A 21,374-nucleotide genomic window follows, 5' to 3' on the forward strand; every position below is an offset into this window, starting at 1 on the left:
GTATAAGTTAAGATCAAGCACGACTCCTAATGTGCCGCTCGAGGACCTCCGATTTGAGGCCTAAGAGCTTGGCGCGGTTACCCCGACAGCTTGTCCGAGCCAAGAGCGAAGCCCGGAGCAGCTGACAATCATAAGATCATACCGTTATTTATTCTATACAAATTACTTGCACATGTGGAGAGCCGCCTCGCCCTCAGGGTTAAGCTCTCGTCGGAGGGATGGAAAGCGGACAGCCTGGCTGAGTAATAGATCTACTTCCAGTTAGCCGCCGCTACGTTAGTCGCGCCGTCTCTTGCGTTATCTCCCGGCGAGGCCTTCGCATTGAGCCAAATGATTTCCAGAAGAATCACGGAGACGTTTAATGTTTGGCCCCATTCATTTGTCTGTTTCTGAGCACACCTTTAATGTCAAATTACACTCAAAGCGGGAGCGACTGGACAGATCGCGCTCACATGGCAAACAATTACATTCAATGTCATTTGGTGGGCTTTGAGCTCAAGGGGAGTCGCTGATGGATTGCGTTGTTTCCATATCAAAAGAAGGGCCTTGGCTTCAGGATCATTGCACATCAATGGTGGGTGTTGGTAGTGTGACTGATAAATGGGGAAAATGATAGGGGGAAATAGTCCTGTGGCGCTACAAGGCCACTCAAACTCAAGGTCCAGATGGCTTTCTTGTTGCTGACGCTTTGGGGGTGGGGTGCGAGAAGCTGGACAGGACTGACACGGCGAGGAGATAAAATCCGTGGCGGACGTCCGCATTCATCACGAGGCTAGTAAATGTCAATGCAGGAAGTCTTCGAGACGTGAGTCCTGGCAAAAATAGGTCATAACCTCCTGTCGCTTGAAGCATGGCTAACCGGAAAGCCGTGTTTGCCACCTTCATTTAGGCTTGGTCATATTTTGCTGTTAATAATTGGTACTCACATGGACCGTTACTGTAGCTGTTGAATGGAAAGTAAGGTTTGAGGCTGCACAATTTGGAATGTTATCATTTTGGATGACTTATTTGTTATTTATTGAGCATGTGGAAATATGCAAGATTATAACCAATGGGTTATCTCCAGCTAGTCCCTTTGGCACGTTGAATTCAACAACATAAAAGAATTGAAGTGAAGCAAGAAGTAGGGCAGCAAGACAAGCAATTCGTGTAAACAGAGAGAAAACATGTCAAGGACCGAAAGAAAATATATAAGGAAAATATCTGCCACATATAAATTGCCACATTTACATGACATTCGCCAATGTTACAGTCTACAAAAATGCATTCAATTTCATTCAAGGTTTGTGTACACATTTAACACAATCAGTTCCGTTTCACCTAAAGCTCTAAACAGTACAAAGCAATTTTAATATTTTTATGTAGTTTGTCGATGAGACATTTTAATGTTTCGCGTTTTGATTGATCTTGATTCGATAGTGCTAATCCATCCAAATCCACTAATTGTTAGACCCTACTAGCCATCTAATCCAAATTGGATTGGACACCTATCAACTTTATTTACGACAAAAGTTTGCCAAAGTCGCCCGGTAAACCCAAAATGGAGGCCTTCAGACTCACGAAAAGTGTACTTTATGCCACAAAACCTATCAAATTAACCTGATTTTTGCATGCTTGAACATCGAAGAAATAAAGATTCCAATTTATTCGATGGTTTGAAAAGTTCCCATGTAGTCCATAATTATAATATCAGTGTGTTAGAAAATCACTCCTAACAAAAAGTCTCTTGAGAAACAGGTAGACATCCGCTAATAGATGTATAAAATTGGATTGCTGCTATTCACTAGAATCCATTTTTGTTTGCAGTGCTTTCTTTTTAACAAGCATTCGGAGACATAATTTAACCGAAGATCATTTCAACTGTGCTCTCCCTCCGAATGCAATAAAACACAAAAGAGTCTAAGGAGACCAACCATGAATCCACGCTCATTTGTATCCATCTGTCTTATTGTTAAACCCGCCATCCTTTCATGCCGTTTAGCTCATTTCCTACGCGTAACGTGATTCCGGAATTCGCCCATGTAACGATCGGCGATCGGTGCTTTGATGTGTTCTTTTTGTTTGGAAATCCAGATCCATTATGAATGGACATCAGACAAACAAACACATGGCTGGCTTCCTCAGACGTCCTTGGAGCCTCGCATAGCTCCGACGGAGACAATACTTCAGCTTTCATGAAAGAGAATAACAAATTCGAGAGCGTGTCATGTGCTCTGTCTCCATCTACAAGCTTGGAATGGGTGCAGGAAATACACCGATTCCAGTTTTTGGATGTGGAGTTACTTAACTCTCTTCACAGGACATAAATCCGAGCTCATTCTAATCCTGTGATAAATTGTAAACAGTCTAACTCTCGGGTGACCCCGTCTTGTTAACGGCTTTAGAAAAATCTTCTATAATCTGAAAATGTCATTGGATTATTTTTCTTTACCTGGCGTTGTTGAATGCCAATTACAACCTTAAAAGGACAACAACACCTTTATCATATGCACCCTTTGTGGAAAAAGTCTTGTTAATCTTATTGGCTGCCGTTGATGACGTATGAATCGTCAATGGCAGGCAATACATAGAATACAGTTTAAAAACAACAAAAACATTAGTGTTATTGAGGCCATAACCAGAGCTTTAAAAAAATTGTTTAAATAGTATTTTTTTAATCAGAAATTTACATTTGACATTTGATTTATTCATAATTGATTACAATTATAACTATATTTTATATTTGGGCAGCCCGGCGACTGAGTGGTTAGCCTGTTGGCCTCACAGATCTGGGGTCCTGGGTTCAAATCCAGGTCGATCCACCTGTGTGGAGTTTGCATGTTCTTCCCGGGCCTGTGTGGGTTTTCTCCGGGTACTCCACTTTCCTCCTACATTCCAAAATCACGCATGGTAGGCTGGTTGGACAATCTAAATTGACTCTAGAGTGTGAGCGTGAATGGTTCTTTGTCTCCTCGTGCCCTACGATTGGCTGGCCACCAATTCAGGGTGTCGCCCGCCTTGTGCCAGAAGTAAGCTGGGGTAGGTTCCAGCACCACCCGCGACCCTAGTGAGGATAAAGCGGTTCAGAAAATGAATGAATGAGTGAATTATATATTTAATAAAATTAAATATATTTAGCCCGGCTGAATGGTTAGTGCGTGGGCCTCACAATTCTGAGATTGAGAGTTCGAGGAGGGTTTGAGGATAAGCCGTTCAGAAAATGAATGAATGAATAAATATATATAATTGGGACCTGGCATTCATATATGTGGATATCACATTTTTAGGTCACACAGGCCACATTTGTCAAACCAAATGTATATATTGTGGCCAACTTCACCCAAAATGTAATATTCACATATATAGACAACGTTTTTTTTTTTACAATTTTTACTATTTTACTATTCATTCCAGGTTATCCTCATGTGTGTCGTGGGGGAGCTGGAGCCTATCCCAGCTCACTATGTGCAGTAGGTGGGCTACATCCTGAATTGTTTCACAGACAACAGCAGGGCACGTGCAGACAAACAACCAATTACACACACATTCATCGTGAGAGACATTTTAAAATGGTTATTCAGCCGACCACACATTATTTTGGGGTGTGGGAGGAAACCGGAGTACGTTGAGAAAACCCACGTAGGCACAGTGAGAACATGCAAAGGCCAGTATTGATCTCAGAACTGTCAGCAGAAGTACTAACCACCTTCCCACTGTGTCACCACAAGTGTTTATCAAACAATCCTAAATAGTACCTTGCCTTATAAAGACTTAAGGAACCATCTTCCACATTAAGATGTCTGCCCGTTTTTCATATTTTTTTGTCTTTCAGTTTATTTGAGGTACTTTTTGTTAACTAGTACAGAAGAAGATAAGTCTGCCATTTGAAAGAAAAACTGACCAAAGACATTTCGCCAGCTTCAACGACTTCCCATGCAATGACGAAGATGTCGCTTTGGGTACGTTGGTATTTAAGAGTCTTTCTCTTTATATTGCACAGGCGTCCTCCGCCCTCATAAAAGTACCCAGAAGGGAATGATTACTTCCCAAGATGCGATTTCTTTTGTAAGCATGACACGCTGTTCTGTCTCATAGTCTATTGATATTGTGAGCCATCACCTTGAAGCATCCTCCCCTGCCTACCGCCTACAGCCGTTCCTGAAAAAAAAAACGTTGTCCACCCACCCATGACTAGCGTCCGGGGTCCTCTGTGACATTGCCGTCCGTGCCTGTAGTTTCCCTCCTGTTGCAACATCAGGAATGCGTTTCCATCCAACATGGGAGCTTTTTCGCTGTGTTCGTGCATTTTTCAGCAGGCCAATTTTTTCTCCGATTGTGAAACGTCGAGGATCTAATAAATCAGGAAATTTTTGCGCAGATACTATTAGCGGTACAAAGCGTGGGCTTTTGGGAAAGAATTTTTCAAAAGATTTATGAGGTCAATCATGAGAAATAGTTTTATTTTCTATTTTGTGGTCATATCCTTTGGAAAAAAAAGAAACGGTCCAAGACGCAGGTTTTCATTAAAAATCAGACGTATGATTCAAGTCTCAAAACCAGTTCCATCTCTGGAGTCTTATCTTGGTTTGTGTATCTATTGTAACACATCCAACCTGGTCATAAAGTACGGTAATGACCGAGCGTCCTAGCAAAGGATGTTTGCGATGTTTACAGCCGCAGAGAAATGGTATGAAACAAAAAAAAAAGCATGCGAGGAACTTGACAGTCGTCCAGTGACTCGACAAATTTCTATTAAGTCATTCCAGTTATCATTGAGATTGAAAACATTGGACCATTGTGGCTTTTCGACTCCACGACCACAAACATCTCGCAATGGCTGCCGTTCAAAATCAATTGGTTTCTGGCTGTAAGAACCGATGGGCGTAGAAATCCATTAATTGGTCATTAAGATGTCAGTTGCTTGTGTTGGATGGATTTTGGATGAACTGTCATGAAGTAGTCGAGGGAAAGTGGGAGGAACTGCCTGACCGCAATCAGTAGAGGCGCTGTTGATTCACTCAGAAATTTTTGGCTGTCAAAATAATGCTAAAACGGTGCTACCAAAAGCATAAAAAGTAGATCTATTTTAACAGCATTTTATAGTTCTGTTGATATGGTTGGATAAATGAGTGAAGGAATTCCAAGACATTTAAAAAAAATGATTCTGGCAAACTTAGATGTGAAAGGGATCAAACTTAAAGACATTATCAGGCTTAAAAGGGAATAAATCAACCAGCAGACACATTTTCATAACCGCACACTGTAAAGGACTCTAATGCATCAAAACCAATATCTATACATTTTACATAGGCTTTGCAACAACCAAAGCCAAACATTTATTTTCAGTGTATTTTGGGCCTTCATCCATCATCCTCTCTTGTAAGGATTGGTGGAGGAATGCCTTGGCGTGACGGCTACAAACCTCATGAGTTAAAACATGACAAATCAAAAAAAAAGTCCAACGATGGCTGCTGCGAACTCGCCAGAGTTTTTATTTGATTATTGTGCCGTCTCCAGGACTCCACCGACAAACACACACACACACACACACGTGCTAGGTGATATCTATCATTCAGTAAGTATTTGTGGAAAGAAAGATGAGATATCCCCAGCAGGAAAGCTCACTTGAGCAGACAATTCATGGACCTTTATTTTCCCACCATGGGCTGCATCCCAAAATGCGTCGGTGTTGTTTAGCAGGAAAGGACGCCGAGTTTGGTTTCCAACAATGCAATGAGACTCTGGTGGTTATTCACACTCACAACTTAATTTGAAGTAGTGACCTGCTTTACACCAACTAAAATATGAAAAGAAATATGTATTTAACATTGAGGTGAGGGTCCATCTTTTATGATGTATTCAATGCAGCTACTTGTCTCAGACCAAAAAAAAAAGATTTCAACACGTATCCTGAAGAGGAAATTCAATTTAACTCAAGTTCGTGCCATTCACATTGTTCATGTTGAGATTTAAATTCATGCTTTTCATGCAGTAATAGGAACGCTTCGAATGCCCTGAAACCAAGCACCCAGTTCGGTGGATTATCCCCGCTTGAAACCATAATGTTTCTATCAAGATGGATGTGCGCCCTACAAATCTAAGCCATAAAAAATCTTTAGAATTTTAAAAATGAACGTAAAAAGAAGAAAACAGTACCTGGATTTTAACTATAGGTCCGGATGCCCAATTCAACAACCGCATTTTATGGAATATTAACGAACCGCTACTTTTGTATCTTGCTTTGAACACTGCGAGTTTTAATATAGTTTGCTTCCTCCCATCAGCTGTCAGGCTCTTTAACATGAATGTTAAGACATATATATATATATATATATATATATATATATATATATATATATATATATATATTAAGACATATATATATATATATATATATATATATATATATTTATATATATATATATTTATATAAATATATGTATATATATATGTATATGTGTATATATATATTTATATGTGTATATATATATATATATATATATATATATATATATATATATATATATATATATATATATATATATACACTCTATACTTAGTGTGTATTTAGTTTTATTTTGTAACCTTATTCAATGTAAGTGATGCAAATCCAACTTGATTGTGCACATCACAATAATGACTTATTGGGCATCCCTGCAGGCAAATTTTAACATTCTATAATTCAAATTTAGAACATTTGGAAAGTGATACTTTTTAGTCAAAGGCAGCAGTGATTAAGTGTGTCTTAACCAATGTTCCCTCTAAGCTGCGCGTGTGCGCAATTGCGCACTACTCTCGTCTTCTCCGCGCAGCAGCAATCATATGGTGCGCACAAAATAAAATCCAAACTTTTTTCCCTCATTCCTCATGATGGCGCTGTTCATGCGGCAGCCAGTGGCAGTAGCAAGTCATTTGAACGAGAATGAGAAGTGAGAAGGACAGATGTGTAAAATAAGGTAAAATTTAAGTCGGATTTGTGCATATTCTAATGGCATTTATGAAGATGTTTTATTCATAGATATTTTTTCATGCATTTTCTGAACCACTTTATCGCTCGTGGGGGTACTGGAGCCTATCCCTGCTGACTTTGGGGCGGGGGCAGGGGACACCCTGTATCGGTGGCCAGCCGATCGCAGGGCACAATGAGACGGACAGCCATGCACACTCAGACCCATACCTAGGGGCAATTTTAGAGTGTCCAATCAGCCTACAATGCATCTTTTTGGGATGTGGTAGGAAAACGGAGTACTCAGAGAAAACCCACGTAGGCCCAGGGAGAATATGCAAATTCAACACAGTTGGACCGACCTGGATTTGAACCCAGGACCCCAGAGCTGTGAGGCCGACGCGCGAACCACTCATCCGCCGGGCCGCCCATTCATAGATATTAATAATTACATTTTATTCTGACTAAATCATTTATGTGTAGTAGACATGCACCTGCTTATGGCACGTGTGATACTGGTGTGTGCCCTTAGCGAGTAATGATGATGTTGCTCACACTGGTACTCAGTGTGCTCAGGGAGGTTGTTTTTCTGCCCAGACAAACAAAAAATTAGAGGGAACATTGGTCTTAACCCAAACTTAAAATAACACAAACATGATGTTTTCTGAGAATTTGTTCCAGATATTAGGGCAAAGTAACTGAACATTGATCCTGCCATTTTGGTTCTAACTGAAAGTGTACAGAGAAGGTCTGCAAATCTGATTGGTTTATTCTGGTTGTACTCTCATATCACCTGACTGCAATCAACTGATTACACATTGAAGACACCAGATTGGTGAATGTTTGTTGTTTGGTTTGGTTTGAATGAACTCATTCAACTTTGTTTTGGTAGAATCTAAAGGCATATTCATGTTTGGTCCAGATCAAACCTAAAAAGGTAGCTTTTTGTGTTAAAGTGACCAAAGAGTAATTTGTGATTCAAGATAGGACCTTCCTTGTCTCTCTACTGGTGAGTTCCTGATTCTTCACATAGTTGTTTCTTGAGTTTTTCTCAGTATGGCTAACATACTAATTTGAAATTGTGGGTTTATTATTGGGGTAGGTATGTCATTAGATTTATGATTTGTCTGCATATTGTAAAGAATTGGGTTCTCATGTTGAGGTATTATTTAAATATTATTGTTGCTCTGTGTGAGTTATATGAAAAAGAGATAGGGTGATAATGCTGAAGAGTTGCACTTGTTTTTGTTTGGTTTGGGGTTCTAGTGTCATTTTAATGACTTAATAATTGTCTTATTTTTTTTCCTTATTTTTGGGTATTTCTAACATCTTTCATACAACATTTTGATCATTTTTAAAGGGTTTAGTTGTTAGTTTTTTTCTGGATCGTGGAATAAATTAGAGAATTTACATATAAAGTAGTACTGCTCTGAAATGAATGCTGTAACCAATTAATTTCACAAGTTGAGGTACAACTGTATGGACTTCCCTGGTCTGAATCCACTTTTTAGCACTTCCTCCCATGATGCAAAGTTGCAAATCCCAAGTTCAGTAAATGCCCTGTGATTGATTGTCTGGCTACCAGTCCACTGTGCAGTTGCAATTTGGCCCAAGTCAGCTTGGAATAGGCTCCAGGTTCCTGCAACCCTGAACAGGATGGTTGGTTCTTAGACATGACCCAGGCCTATCATATTTCCAGAAATGTATTTCAATTATAAATATACAAATATATGGATACACTAACTTTGGAAATGAGATAAATCTGCTCTTAATTACTTTGCAAGGTTCATTTACACATCGACAGATTAAATTTGACTGATGACTTTTCCAATTTTCCAGATTGTATCAGTGGTGAAACAGAGGCAAGATTGTGGTGAAGTCTGAAGTTTAACACCTGACACTCATCCTCTTCTCCCGCTGTGATGAAATTGTCGCTATCCAAGTTTGCACAAGTACGTATTTCATAATTTCCCACCAGACACTGGCACCGACATTCTTCGTGAGCACTGTGTGTAAAGAACGAGCAAGTAAATGATGGCTCTATTTCTACGTCTCTGATCTGAATCCACGTTCAAATATGTCGGTTTCTTCAGAGTTATTTGGTCTGGAACACGATCGGATATCCTTTGATCGGATTCAGGTTTTTCAAAAGTTCTATTGCATCTCTAATGTGCCTATTTGGATGCTATAGTGCACATGTGTCAAAGTGGCGGCCTGGGGGCCAAATCTGGCCCGCCGCATCATTTTGTGTGGCCCGGGAAAGTAAATCTTGAGTGCCGACTTTCTGTTTTAGGATCAAATTAAAATGAAGAGTATAGATGTATATTACATTTCTTGATTTTCCCCCTTTTAAATCAATAATTGTAATTGTTTAATCAATTTTTTTCGGTGTTTTTAGTTCAAAAATCATTTTGTAAAATCTAAAAATATATTTAAAAAGCTAAAATAAACATTGTTTTAGACCTTTAAAAAACAGAATATTCAGGGCTTTTAATCCATTTATAAAAATAAAAAAAATCTAAATATTATATCTAAAATGGTCCGGCCCAGATGAAATCGAGTTGACGTTAACGCGGCCCGCGAACCAACCAGTCTGACACCCCTGCTCTATTTCTATAATTGAAAGAAATGAATGTGCTTTGTTCCGCTATGTGAGTTGGGATAGACCCCAACTTTCCCGCAACCCTGCGAAAATAAAGCTATATTCATCCGGATGAATATAGCTTTATTTTTCAGAAAATGCGGAATTGACGATCCTGCTATGATTGACACTTCAAGAGGTATTTGAACAAAGACAAAGAGACGTGGAGCCAAAGCGGCATTATAGTGAGTTAAAATCCATAGGAAATTGTTATGCTTCCACATTCTGTCAGTAAGGTCTTTATTCACCAAAAGAGCGATTCGATGGGAAATTTGTTTTTTTGGTCCATGCATGTAAACGTGTCCTTACAAGCCAAACACATTCGGTGAAGTGGAGCTAGGAATGCAGAAGCACGCTAGCTACCAGGGCATGCTTACTTTAATCAGAAGCAGACAGAGCAACTCTTAGCCGCCATTGTTTTACACCAAACTACGGCCCCATTTGAGTGTGGGAAGAGTGAGGTTAGGTTTCTCTTCCAAGCTCGAGGATGGTAGGGGCGCTCTCTCGCAGCATCCAGGGTACAGATAAGCTATATGGCCTTGTCTCTCTCCACAAGTTATCAAAAAAGAAAAAACAACAACCTTTGTTTAGTCTTAAGAAAACACACAATAACTTGACAAAACTCCAGATCTTAAAGAGGGTAAATGAATATATTGAATTCATGAAGAACTGTAGTTTTGTTTTGTTGGACAAATCTTGCAAGTGATCAATTGTTTTTTTGTTTTTGTTTTTTGCTTCTACCCGGAACGTTTAGGATTCCCGTTCCCATTCTACTGTCTGTCATTCCTGCTTTTTTCACATGAGTGTGCCTGGATCGCCACAGATCCTGTGTTTTGGTTTTTATTAAGCCCCCCTCCCCAAGCCCCCCAACACACACTTTGCTAAGGGTTTATCAAATAAAAAGGCAATTCCTCGCGACGTCTGCCGGAAGGAACTTCTGGTATCTGACATTGGAAAGACTTTTTTTGGCGGGGTACGTAATAATCTTGTTTGAGGAGCACGCGAGTGTATGTATGCAGAGCTTTTACCCTTTTCAGATGTAACTATTTATTTGTATAATAGGACTATCGAAACTTGATTCCTTGCCGCCGCGTCGAAACAAACGCAATCAGGTTGTTTGTACGTAGCAAGGACCCAGCAGGGAAACTTTACGTGTCGCCGTGGCGATGTTCTCTGCCCGCTTCAAATGCGGACGGCCAGCCCACGCCGTTCGGAACCGCGTTGCATTTAAAAGCTTCCTCCGGCCGTCCACGTCGAGCGCCGCGTGAGGGACACGTGCCATTTTGCTTTGAATTTGAGTTTTGAATCATTAAAAAAAAAAATGAGGGTTTGTTCTCACAAGCATTTATTCACTAGATCCTTACACAAAAATTTGTGTAACATACAACAAATTTGTGTTACATCTTGTGTAGAAACCAACTACAAAACAAATTAGGGCTCGGTACCAAAAATTTGGATTGTTAGAGTTGGTTTTTTAACACTCGTCCGAGGACTATGCAGGAAGGCTTCACTGTCTGTGCTCCCCCCTGTGGAAAGAGTTGGAAATGAAGACGTTTTCGAGTTGGTACCATGTCGTTATTTCCGTTTTTAATCACTTTAATTCTATGAAAAGTATGTCCTGGTTTTATATACTAGGTATATTTAAAAAAATGTGTAACTATATTAAACAATATATATATATATTGTTGATCGCTTTTATGTTACACATTTAGGATGAGCATTACTATTCCTAATAAGCAAATATATTGATTAATATAGTAAGCATGTTTATTATAAGGCTTTATATTCCCAAATAAGCATTGCAAACACATTTATAATAATGATTACTCCAACATTCCCCCCTATACAGTGGTACCTCGTCATACGACCGTTCGTCATATGGAATGCTCGTCTTACGGGGGAAATTTCGATCGAATAATTCGCCCGTGATGCGGTCAAAGTTTCGTGATGCGACCAAGCCAGGTTGCCATGGCATTTTTTTTGGCATATCTTTCGTGTATAACAATATTTACGAGCACCGGATGAGCTATTCAGACCAGGAAACGCACAACGCGCATGCGCGGTGAAAAGAGGGCTTTCTGGGTAATGAAGTATACTCGTGCTCGCAAAAGTATCCCCGGTAGCAACTCTATCATAGGCGCCGTTCGATGGGACGCGAACACAGATGCTACAAGCTAAAAGGAGCCGCTAGCCAGCGCCCCTGTAGCTCCCATGAGAAATCCGACTCGGATCGCTGCCGCCTGTGCGACGAGGAAACAGAGTCGTCTGAACACTTATGGCTCCGCTGTCCGGCCTTAATGACCGAACGCTACCATCGCGGCTTGGGCAACTCCCTGGATGAACTTATCCGTGTTCCAGTGGCAGCCCTAGCGCTGCTGAGGGTAATCCTCAGGCGCCTGAGGTGAAAAAGAAGAAGAAGAAGAAGAAGAAGAAGATGAGCAGCGGGGCGATCGCTGATAAGACTGCTTGCTGCTCGTTGGCAAGTGGTCGTGCGTTCTCCGATTGTGAGGACATTTGTGTGCATCATTTTCGGAATATTTTGAAGGGAATAGTACGACAGCAAACAGCCCATCGATAGCGAACGTGAGGGTGGAGTGTTTGTTCTGTTTACGAGTGCGTTGTGTGGAGGAAAAAAAAAAACGAAGCCCCTCTCCCCTCGGCGAAATCCGGCCAATTTTAGTTAGATTAAACACTATTTCTATTAAACCACTCGTTATTTATTACTTTGTCAATATATGGCGAATTATAAGAAATAAAACATTTTTTTTCAATCCAATATCCTGTTTCTGGTGTTTTTTTCAGAGAGTTGGAACGAATTAAATTGTTTCCCATTCATTTCAATGGGAAACTTTACCTCGAGTTACGAGTAACTTGTCATACGAGCTCAGTCCCGGAACGGATTAAGCTCGTATCTCGAGGTACCACTGTATTATAAATTTGCACATGATTTTCATTTTATAAAACTTCCTTTCGGCTTTATTCCATTAATTCATTTTATGGCAAAAATAAAAATGGGGAGGAAATGTCCGTTGGCTGTTTTAATTGAAAAGCCACGCTGAAACTCGCAAGCAGAAACCACTCCCCTGTCCTCCGCTTGCTACTAGGACTCAGCATTGGAGTTAAAAAAATATATTTTTTACATAAATATTTTGTAGTTTTTCGTTTATCGCGGTCATGTCTGGTCTACATTAACCGTGATAAGTGAGGGATTACCTAAGAACAAATAGGTCATTTTGTTACCTGAAAGGGTCAAAAAGGGGTCCAGACTGCAGTGAGTAGCCCGGCGTGGAGCGGCAAGATCCCGTTCCCCTCCACGAGGAAAGTCCTTTACACCGTGGCGCTTTTCAAAACACTCAAAGACACTTTACAGCCTTTCGCTCTGCACAAGAGGGCGCCGAGCTAATCTGGTAGCCACAGCTGCCTCGGGGCAGTCTAACAGAAGCGAGGCCATCGAGATTTCAGCTCTTGAATATTTTTTTTCCATTCATTTCCAATCGTTAGGGACCGGTTTCTCTCGTGTGCGGTCAATTGGTCGCCGGTCTTTTGGTCGCTGGTCTTTTGGTCGCCCCGACCGCGACAACGGGCGACCAAAAGACTGACGACCAAAAGACTGACGACCAAAAGACTGACGACCAAAAGACCGACGACAAAACAAGGTAAAACAAGACGGTCTACGCATCAATAAAAGCCAACGATGGCCATGAGCAGTTTCACTGAGTGTATAAGAGTTTGTATGTACATGCGGTGTCCCTTTAAGAAGCTACGTACGTCAGTCAGCGTCTTAGCAAGTTCTCCAACAAAACACAATAAAAGTCCGGGAAATTTGGAGCTTTTCTTTAGCCTAATAATTACTAGGGCATTAAGTATGACTAAATAGTCATTGGCAGTTTGTATTTGGGGAATTTAAGCAACGATTTAAATGGTAATTATCACTTACCTTCCGGGCGACCAAAAGACCGTACATATATACATACATGCACATAGATGTACACACATAGATGTTGATAGCAAATCAACAAAGGAACAAATGGATTGGACATCTACTAACGTTAAACTCATTTAAATTCACAGCCGAAGGGTAAATAGAGCCACATGATTTGGCGTCTAATGGAAAGAGTTAAAAGTACATGATTTTAGCTATCTTCAATGTCATTGAGAACAAGAAAAAATCCATTAGAATTTGATTTTAGCAGGAAACATGAATTGGATGCACGTTTTCTTCATTCTCTTAGTTTTGCGGGCTACACAAAAGGATGTGCCGGGTTTGACCTAGCCCCCAACCTTGAATTTGACACCCATGCCCACAGAATCAGGAAGTGGAGAGTGTGTTTGATGTTGACCTATCTGCCATCAACATTAACCAGACACATCAGACATCGGTGCTATTCTTAGCGGTTGATGCGGGTCAGCGCCGGGGAACAAATCATGCAGCAGTTTTTCGTCACCACGCTGATTGCTTCTTGAATTATGGATGGCCAATTCATGGTTCCGCTCTGATGAAAATTGTTGTTTCATATAGGTGCAAGATAAAAGTCACTTAAGCTAAATTTACTCTTTTTGACCCTATTCACATCCAGAAATAAAACAAGGATATCCTGTTTGGGATCAGGCCTGTTCTAGAACTGGATAAACAAATCAGTGAGAGTCTGTCAATGAATGTATTATACGTCTTTTCAATTCTGATAAATTATCTGCAAACAGATACTTGTTCATTGGGTTTCTCAGTTGTGGTAAAGCAAAATTATTGCGTGAAGTTATAAAAATGTTTTTATGGTGCTACACATCTGCTTAGGCTCAATGCGTCATATGTCTCTTGATGACAGTGATCAAAAATTCATGTACCACTTGGCGCAATGATCAAAACCTGTGACGTTAAGTGGTTTGTCTCGAAGTCATTAAATTTATTAGCTATTTACTCATTGGCTGCAATTGATGGCGATACATGCAATCCTTCTTTTGAGTGCTGACAGCAATCAAAAGGCAATCCATTAAGAAGTGGTTTATTTTATCATTCGTGGGAATTTTTAGTTCTTTATTATGGAAGCGACGTAAAAATACCCCCAAATCAGGAGAAAAAAAGGCGGAATATCAACAGGAAGTGATGCAGAAATGCCCCAAGATCAACAGGAAGTGACCTGTTATCCACAGGACGTGAGCCAGAATGGACAGCAAGTGACCTTGAAATGATCGCAAATCAACAGTAAATGCCCAAAAAAATCCATAGAAAGCGAGGTGGAATTGAGCCAAAATCAACAAAGTGACCAAGGGGTCAAATACCCCGAAAGTGGACACTAAGTTTCTGGTAACCTTCTATAGTGCCACTATGGAGAGCATCCTGGCATACTGCATTACAGTGTGGTACGCTGGAAGCACGGCAGTAGACAGAAAGGCCATGCAGAGAGTGATCAACACCGCCCAGAAGATCATTGGCTGCTCTCTGCCGTCACTGGATGACATTGCCAGCCCTCGCTACCTCAGCAGAACATTGTCAGGGACCCATACCACCCTGGTCACAACCTGTTCCAGCTGCTGCCCTCTGGCAGATGCTAAAGGTCTCACAAAGCACGGACAAATAGACTTGAGGACAGTTTTTTTTTCCCCACAGCCATCAGGACTCTGAACTTGCGTTAGCATGACACACAATCCCTTCTTTGCATTAACTTGGGGGTGTGCAATAACAATGTGCAATATCTTAGTTTGTGCAATATTTTAGAATTTACCTTGCCAGGATGTGACTCTTTATATTTTTATATTACTTATGTTTTTATACTGGGAAAACGCACTTTGTGGAGTAGCACCACCAATTTTGTTATACGCATCTGTGTATGATGACAATAAAGGCTTTTGATTTGATTTTGATTTGAAGCGACCTCCAAACCCCCCAAAATCTCTAATCACTGTAATTGACAGTTATATGGATCCATAGACAGTGATAAAAAGCTATCAGCCAGCCCCAAATGGACGAATATCCTCGTCATTGGCAGCAATGAGTAACTTTGTATTAAAAAAAACATTAAAATTGTAAGAATGCTGTTGATGATTTCCTTAGTTTCATGTGTTATTAATGTTAATGCATGGTCAATGTAGAAACAACTCATTTTAGAGCACCTCTGCTTCGTTTATTACTGTCAATGGCAGCCAATGAGTTAAGTGAGCAGATCACAGCAATAAAATAACAAAAAAAAGTACATGTGGTTAGTCACTTTTTTCCTCAAACAAGGCATTTTTCATATTTCTTGACATTTTCATCTCCTTGTCATCATAAATAACTATATTTGGCACACTCTTATCTAGATAGTCATGCACCTGCAAACTTGAGTAACATTATATGCGTTAATGAGGCTCAGTTTTCCCACGTAGCCGGTCATCCTGTTGCGCTCGCTTACATGGATTTTGTGCAGTCCAAAGACATAAATCACCACGTAAAAGCATTTGAAAGTCAATCCGGCGAGCCACTAAAACGATGACGGTAAAATATCGTCGGAGCTGCAAAGGAATCTGCAAAGCATTAAAGCTGGCTCGGAGGCTGGGATGAAAGACGTTGGCCTCGTATTGAAAGAACTGCCAGGGAGGTGAAGGATTCTTCTCGGGAGAAATCAAAACCACTCTTTGGCCTCTGGCACGCTGACAGTAACTCACCAGGCCGTCAATCCCTTTTAATCAAATTACTGAGATCTATTTTAAAAAACGAGATGACATAAATCTGAGCGATGGCTTCTTCACGCCCTACCAGGGCTGCTTTTAATCTCATTGTCTTCGTACCGTCGCTTTATTTACTGCGAACGCGGTGCTCGGAGGCGTTGCGGTGGAGACGAGGGGGAAAATTGGCAAGTCAAGTCATTAGAGAGGAAACGCGTGTAGTTCAGCGCTAATTAAATTAATTAAGCAGTCATTTCCCCTACATGAGCTACGTGTATGCGAAAGGAATGGTGCGGTTTCGCAGAAATGATTGCACTTGTGCTCAAATTCTCTGGTGTGGAGCCATCAAATGTCAATCAAGAAGACCAAACGCCTAGTGGACAAATGCGGTCAGTGTTGGTACATTTCCGACATCAGGGTGGCCTTTGACGCCAATAGATGTCCAAAAAATGGATTGTAAATATGGAGGTGAAAATTGTGGATCAGGGGGCGTTTTATACGGGAGAAATTGTTAAATTCAACGATTTTAAGCGGGCGGCTTATACGTTATAACAAGGGTGTCAGACTTGGGTTGGTTCGCGGGCCGCTTTAACGTCAACTTGATTTCACGTGGGCCGGACCATTTTAGATCTAATATTTAGAATTTTTTTTTAATAAATGGATTAAAAGAACTGGATTAAAATCCCTGAATATTCAGTTTTTTATAGATCTAAAGCAATGTTTATTTTAGCTTTTTTAATATATATTTTTAGATTTTACAAAATGATTTTTGAACTAAAAACACAAAAAATTGATTAAAAAAGTACAATTATTGATTTAAAAGCGGGAACATCAGGAAATTTAATATAAATCTATACTCTTCATTTTAATTTGATACTAAAACAGAAAGTCGGCACTCATGATTTACTTTACCGGGCCACACAAAATGATGCGGCGGGCCAGATTTGGCCCCTGGGCCGCCACTTTGACACACACATGTGCGTTATAACATGCAAGAAAATACGGTAAATGATTATCCTTCAGTTTTATACAGGAAAAATTGTAAAATTCAATGATTTTAAGGTAATTTTAAGGGTACAGCTTATACGTGGAGGTGGCTAATATGCAAGAAAATACAGTAAATGATTATTCTTCAGTTTTATACAGAAGAAATCGAAAAATTCCACGTTTTTAAGACAATTTTAAGGGTACGGCTTATACGTGGAGGCGGCTAATATGCGAGAAAATACGCTAAATGATTATGCTTCGGTGCCATTGACTGCGCTAAATGTTCAACATTTCTGACAAACCTAGTCAAAATGGATTAGATGTCTTGTAAATTGTACACTTAAAAAAAGAATGACAGAGTCTGTGTGCCTTTTCAGACTTCTGGAGACTGGATGGATGAATCGGTGGCTTTTGGATGGAAAGACAGAGAGACAGAGGCAGGTAGGCTTACAGATTTGATGTTTATTAGCAAACTGGCTTCGGGAAATACATTTCGCAATTAAAAAAACTAAGCTAGAAAAGAAAGTCTGAAATTGAACTTATGACTTTGCCAGCAGAAATAGTACTACTTTGTTTTTTGGGGGATGTCTTGCAAAGTGTAACTGGCTTGTAGGTGTATTCTTTCCAACATATTCAAAGGAAATTGGCAAAATTTGCTTAAAATTGGGGGTTCCACCTAACATACCCACTTCCTATGTATTATCAAGCCTGGTTTCCTGAGTCTTTATTTTTTATTTTTCAAGGTCTTGTTTATAACTAACTAAATTCCTGCTAGATTTCCTTTTTCTGGTATCTTAAAATATTTTTTGTGCTTAGACATTCAATGGAAGTTTTGTTCGACAAATACCATCACACAAAGTTTTTAAAAAATCATTTTCTGTGGGTGGCCCAGTGAGTGAGTGGTTAGCGCGTCAGTCTCACAGTTCTGAGGTCTTAGGTTCGACTCAAGGTTGTGTAGAGCTTGCATTTTCTCCCCGGGACTTTGTGGGTTATTTCTGGGTACTTTGGTTTCCTCCCACATTCTAAAAACTTGCATGGTAGGCTAGTTGGACACTGTAAATTGCGCTGGGGCGTTTTTGTTGTTGAATGTGATGTAATCGATTAGTAAATGAATGCATGGTTGAGTTTTTCAACGGGCCCTGCGATTGGCTGGTAGCCGATTCAGGGTTTTCCATGCCTTCTGCATGTGGTTATTGGCAATAGGCCACTCGCGACCCTCGTGAGGATGAGCAGTTCAGGTAATTAGAAGATGAGTAATCATGGAGAAAACTTCATTATAAGGCAGTATTTTCATGAAGTGACCATTGTAAGTGGTGGTAAAAGTTTTATCTATTCTTAGACTATCTCATGTTTGCTGGCAATTCTCGAAATGTCATTATCTGGGCAATCTAGGCTGTTTTGAACTTTTATTCTTCTTCTTCTACGTCTGCGATTCACTTCACCGTTCAGCCGTTATGTACAGAAAATGATAACGGAGGTCTGAACCTCTACACAAAGGAATCCGATAAGGCAAAAAATTGAATTTGTGCTTTAAGAATTGCAGTTTGATTGTAATCTTTAGTTAGAGTTGTATTGGTTTTGCGATCTTTGACTTTGTAGGTTTGTGAATAGTGTCAAAATTGCTTTTTTAGTAGGCTATTCCATGACAATTACCCAATGCTACTTGAACTCTTAACATCAATTTCATTAAAACTCAATGCCAGAAACATGTTTTAACATCTTTTTCATATTTTAATTTTGAAGGCTGTAGAAATGGAGAGTGCCTGTAATACATTTAAAGCAAGTACTACTCCAAGTTGTACTTGTTCTCATTTTCTTGACTTTTCAAGAGGTCTATAAACATTTTCTATTCGTCTCAGTAGTACATATTGCAATATTTGTTTAGCTCTGAATTTCTTGGTTGCTTGGTGCCCTTAACTCCTTCACGCCTATTGACAATCATAGAAATGACATTTTCACTGACATTGATGGCGATGGATGTCCAATGGAATTTGATTGTGGTTGACTATTGACTCCCAGTCAACTGCCATAAACGACAGCCAATTTATTACTAGTATTATTCCACTACAATCGGACATCAAATCTGTTTTCTTATCCATTTTCCAGCTCTACATTTTTAAGGATCTACATTTGATTTAATGCATCAATAATGTGATATGTTCATACTTATGAAGCAATCAAGCGGAGAAGAGAGATAAATCTCCAAACTCAAGCGGTGACGCTTCCTGGGACGACGGGGTTATTTTTATGTTCCCCATGAATGAGTCGGAACACATGTCAATCCATTTAGCGTTCCACCTGCACAGCGTGAACACACAAACAGAAAGCCAAGCGAGGGGAACATCCCATCATAAATTCCGTTGCACCATTTTCATCCACTTTTATAAACATAAACGGTTCCGTTTGCATGGAGGTGTTGAGTGTTTCTGAGATTTAGGTGAGCTAGGGGAAGGCCTTGGCGGTTCCGAGTGGGCCACTGTGACCATGCATGCCCCGTAATTCACTTTATGACACACGGGAGGTGCAAAACATGTAAAAAATAGAATAAAAAAATAGGACGGGCCATTTCTTGGAGCCAAATTTTGAGAGCCGGAGGCCCCAAGCACCACCCAGTCGTTAGGATGAATGACATTATCAGCTAATTATCTGATACTTTTGGAGAATCTGCTTTTCATCATGTGTGACATAAAAGTGGCTCATAGTTTAAAGGCACACATGAATCTAGTTACAGATATAGATCAGGGTTAGGGTCCTCCAAGCTACTGTTATACACGCAAAGGGTATTATTTTTAACTCACTAACTGCCATTGACAGCAAGAGACATCCATTTACTGCCAACCCTCTCAATCCAATGAATTAACCTTATTAACACATTTTGAATTTATTGTAGAGAATGCTTACACTGGTGGTTATCAATGTGTGGCATGAGTACAAGCAGTGGTTCCTGGGATCCTTTTAGTGGTATGTGAAAGATTGACTGACTAAAATGTTCAAGTAATTCTTTTCAAATCCACTACAGTGCAGTTATCAAGTACAGTTCAGCATTTGGGACTTTTGGTTTCAGAAACCACACCTGAATCTATCCATCCATTTTGTGCAGTAGTTTTTGATCAACAATCTTCATCCTTATAAAGTTTAAGGACACTTGGTTAAAGAATCCATGGGAATAAATTTTGTGAAATGATTGACCGCTGATATGGTAGACTGCCATACTACCGTTTTATTTCTTTTTTTCCTACCCATTTTAAAAGCAATTTTAATGAACGTTGTCCAATAAATAGTACCTGTGACAGGACAATTATAAAAATAACTAATCATATTGCACCTCGTCATAAGTGTTTGAGGTGCGTTGACAGAACGTGGCGGCCCGGCGTCTGTGTGGTTAGCGCATCGGGCTCACATTTTGCGTGGGTTTTCTCCGTGTGCTCCGGTTTCCTCCCACATCCCAAAAATATGCAGGGTAGGCTGATTGAAATCTCTAAACCGTCCCTAGGTATGAGTGTGGGCGTGAATGGTTGCCCGTCTCCTTGTGCCCTGCGATTGGCTGCCCATCGATCCAGGGTGTCCAGTCCCGTGCCCAAAAGTCAGCTAGGATAGGCTCCAGCACCCCTTGCGACCCTTGTGAGGATATGCGGTTTAGAAAATGAAATTGACATAACATGGAAGTGTGAATATATTTTTTGATTGACACTGAAGAGGATTGGGTTACAGTAAATTAATGTGAAGATCATCACAGCATTAATCAATTTTTCGCACTTGGGTTTAGTAGTTATTGATGTTATTTTGCCATAGATGAAAACCGGGAAGACGTGCAACTGGATTACTTTATTGATTATGTAGTGTGAAGTTGAAATTTAAATAGAAACTGCATAAGCATGATAAAAATAATAATTCCAGATTGTTTTTTGGGGCGGCTAAAAGGCAGCATGGTTACTCATTAGTTACCATTGACAGGAATCAAACCAGGAATCGTTCATTCGCTGCGAGATCTCCCAGTTAAACTGTATTGGGCGTCTATCGGCGTCAATGGCAGTGAATGAGTAGTTAACTGGGGGGAATCCATCCGGTCCAGCTTCCTTAAAATGAAGTTTTGCTTTGAAATGTGATCATTATTAAAATGATGCCTGGAAAAGGCACATTGTGTAAATAGAACTTTGATTTCAGCTCCTTTGAACACATGCA

At 40.1% G+C, this 21,374-nt stretch overlaps 1 protein-coding gene across 7 annotated transcripts in view; it reads left to right on the forward strand.

Annotated features, from left to right (window-relative positions):
* LOC144087431 (uncharacterized) overlaps positions 1–17,677 on the forward strand; it is a 49,663-nt gene extending 31,986 nt beyond the window's left edge. The window contains exons 13-14 of one of the 7 annotated variants that reach the window (XR_013304740.1): positions 8,765–8,877; positions 17,570–17,677. The gene's annotated coding sequence lies outside the window, so the exon portion shown is untranslated. Of the gene's footprint in view, positions 1–3,811; positions 3,939–8,764; positions 8,878–13,798; positions 13,919–17,569 lie in introns of those variants that run through there. The other 6 variants (XR_013304741.1, XR_013304742.1, XR_013304743.1 and 3 more) reach the window with 6 other exon arrangements.
* The last annotated feature ends 3,697 nt before the right edge of the window (positions 17,678–21,374 follow it).

The sequence above is a fragment of the Stigmatopora argus genome, chromosome 13, assembly GCF_051989625.1.
Source record: "Stigmatopora argus isolate UIUO_Sarg chromosome 13, RoL_Sarg_1.0, whole genome shotgun sequence".
NCBI classification, from domain to species: domain Eukaryota; kingdom Metazoa; phylum Chordata; class Actinopteri; order Syngnathiformes; family Syngnathidae; genus Stigmatopora; species Stigmatopora argus.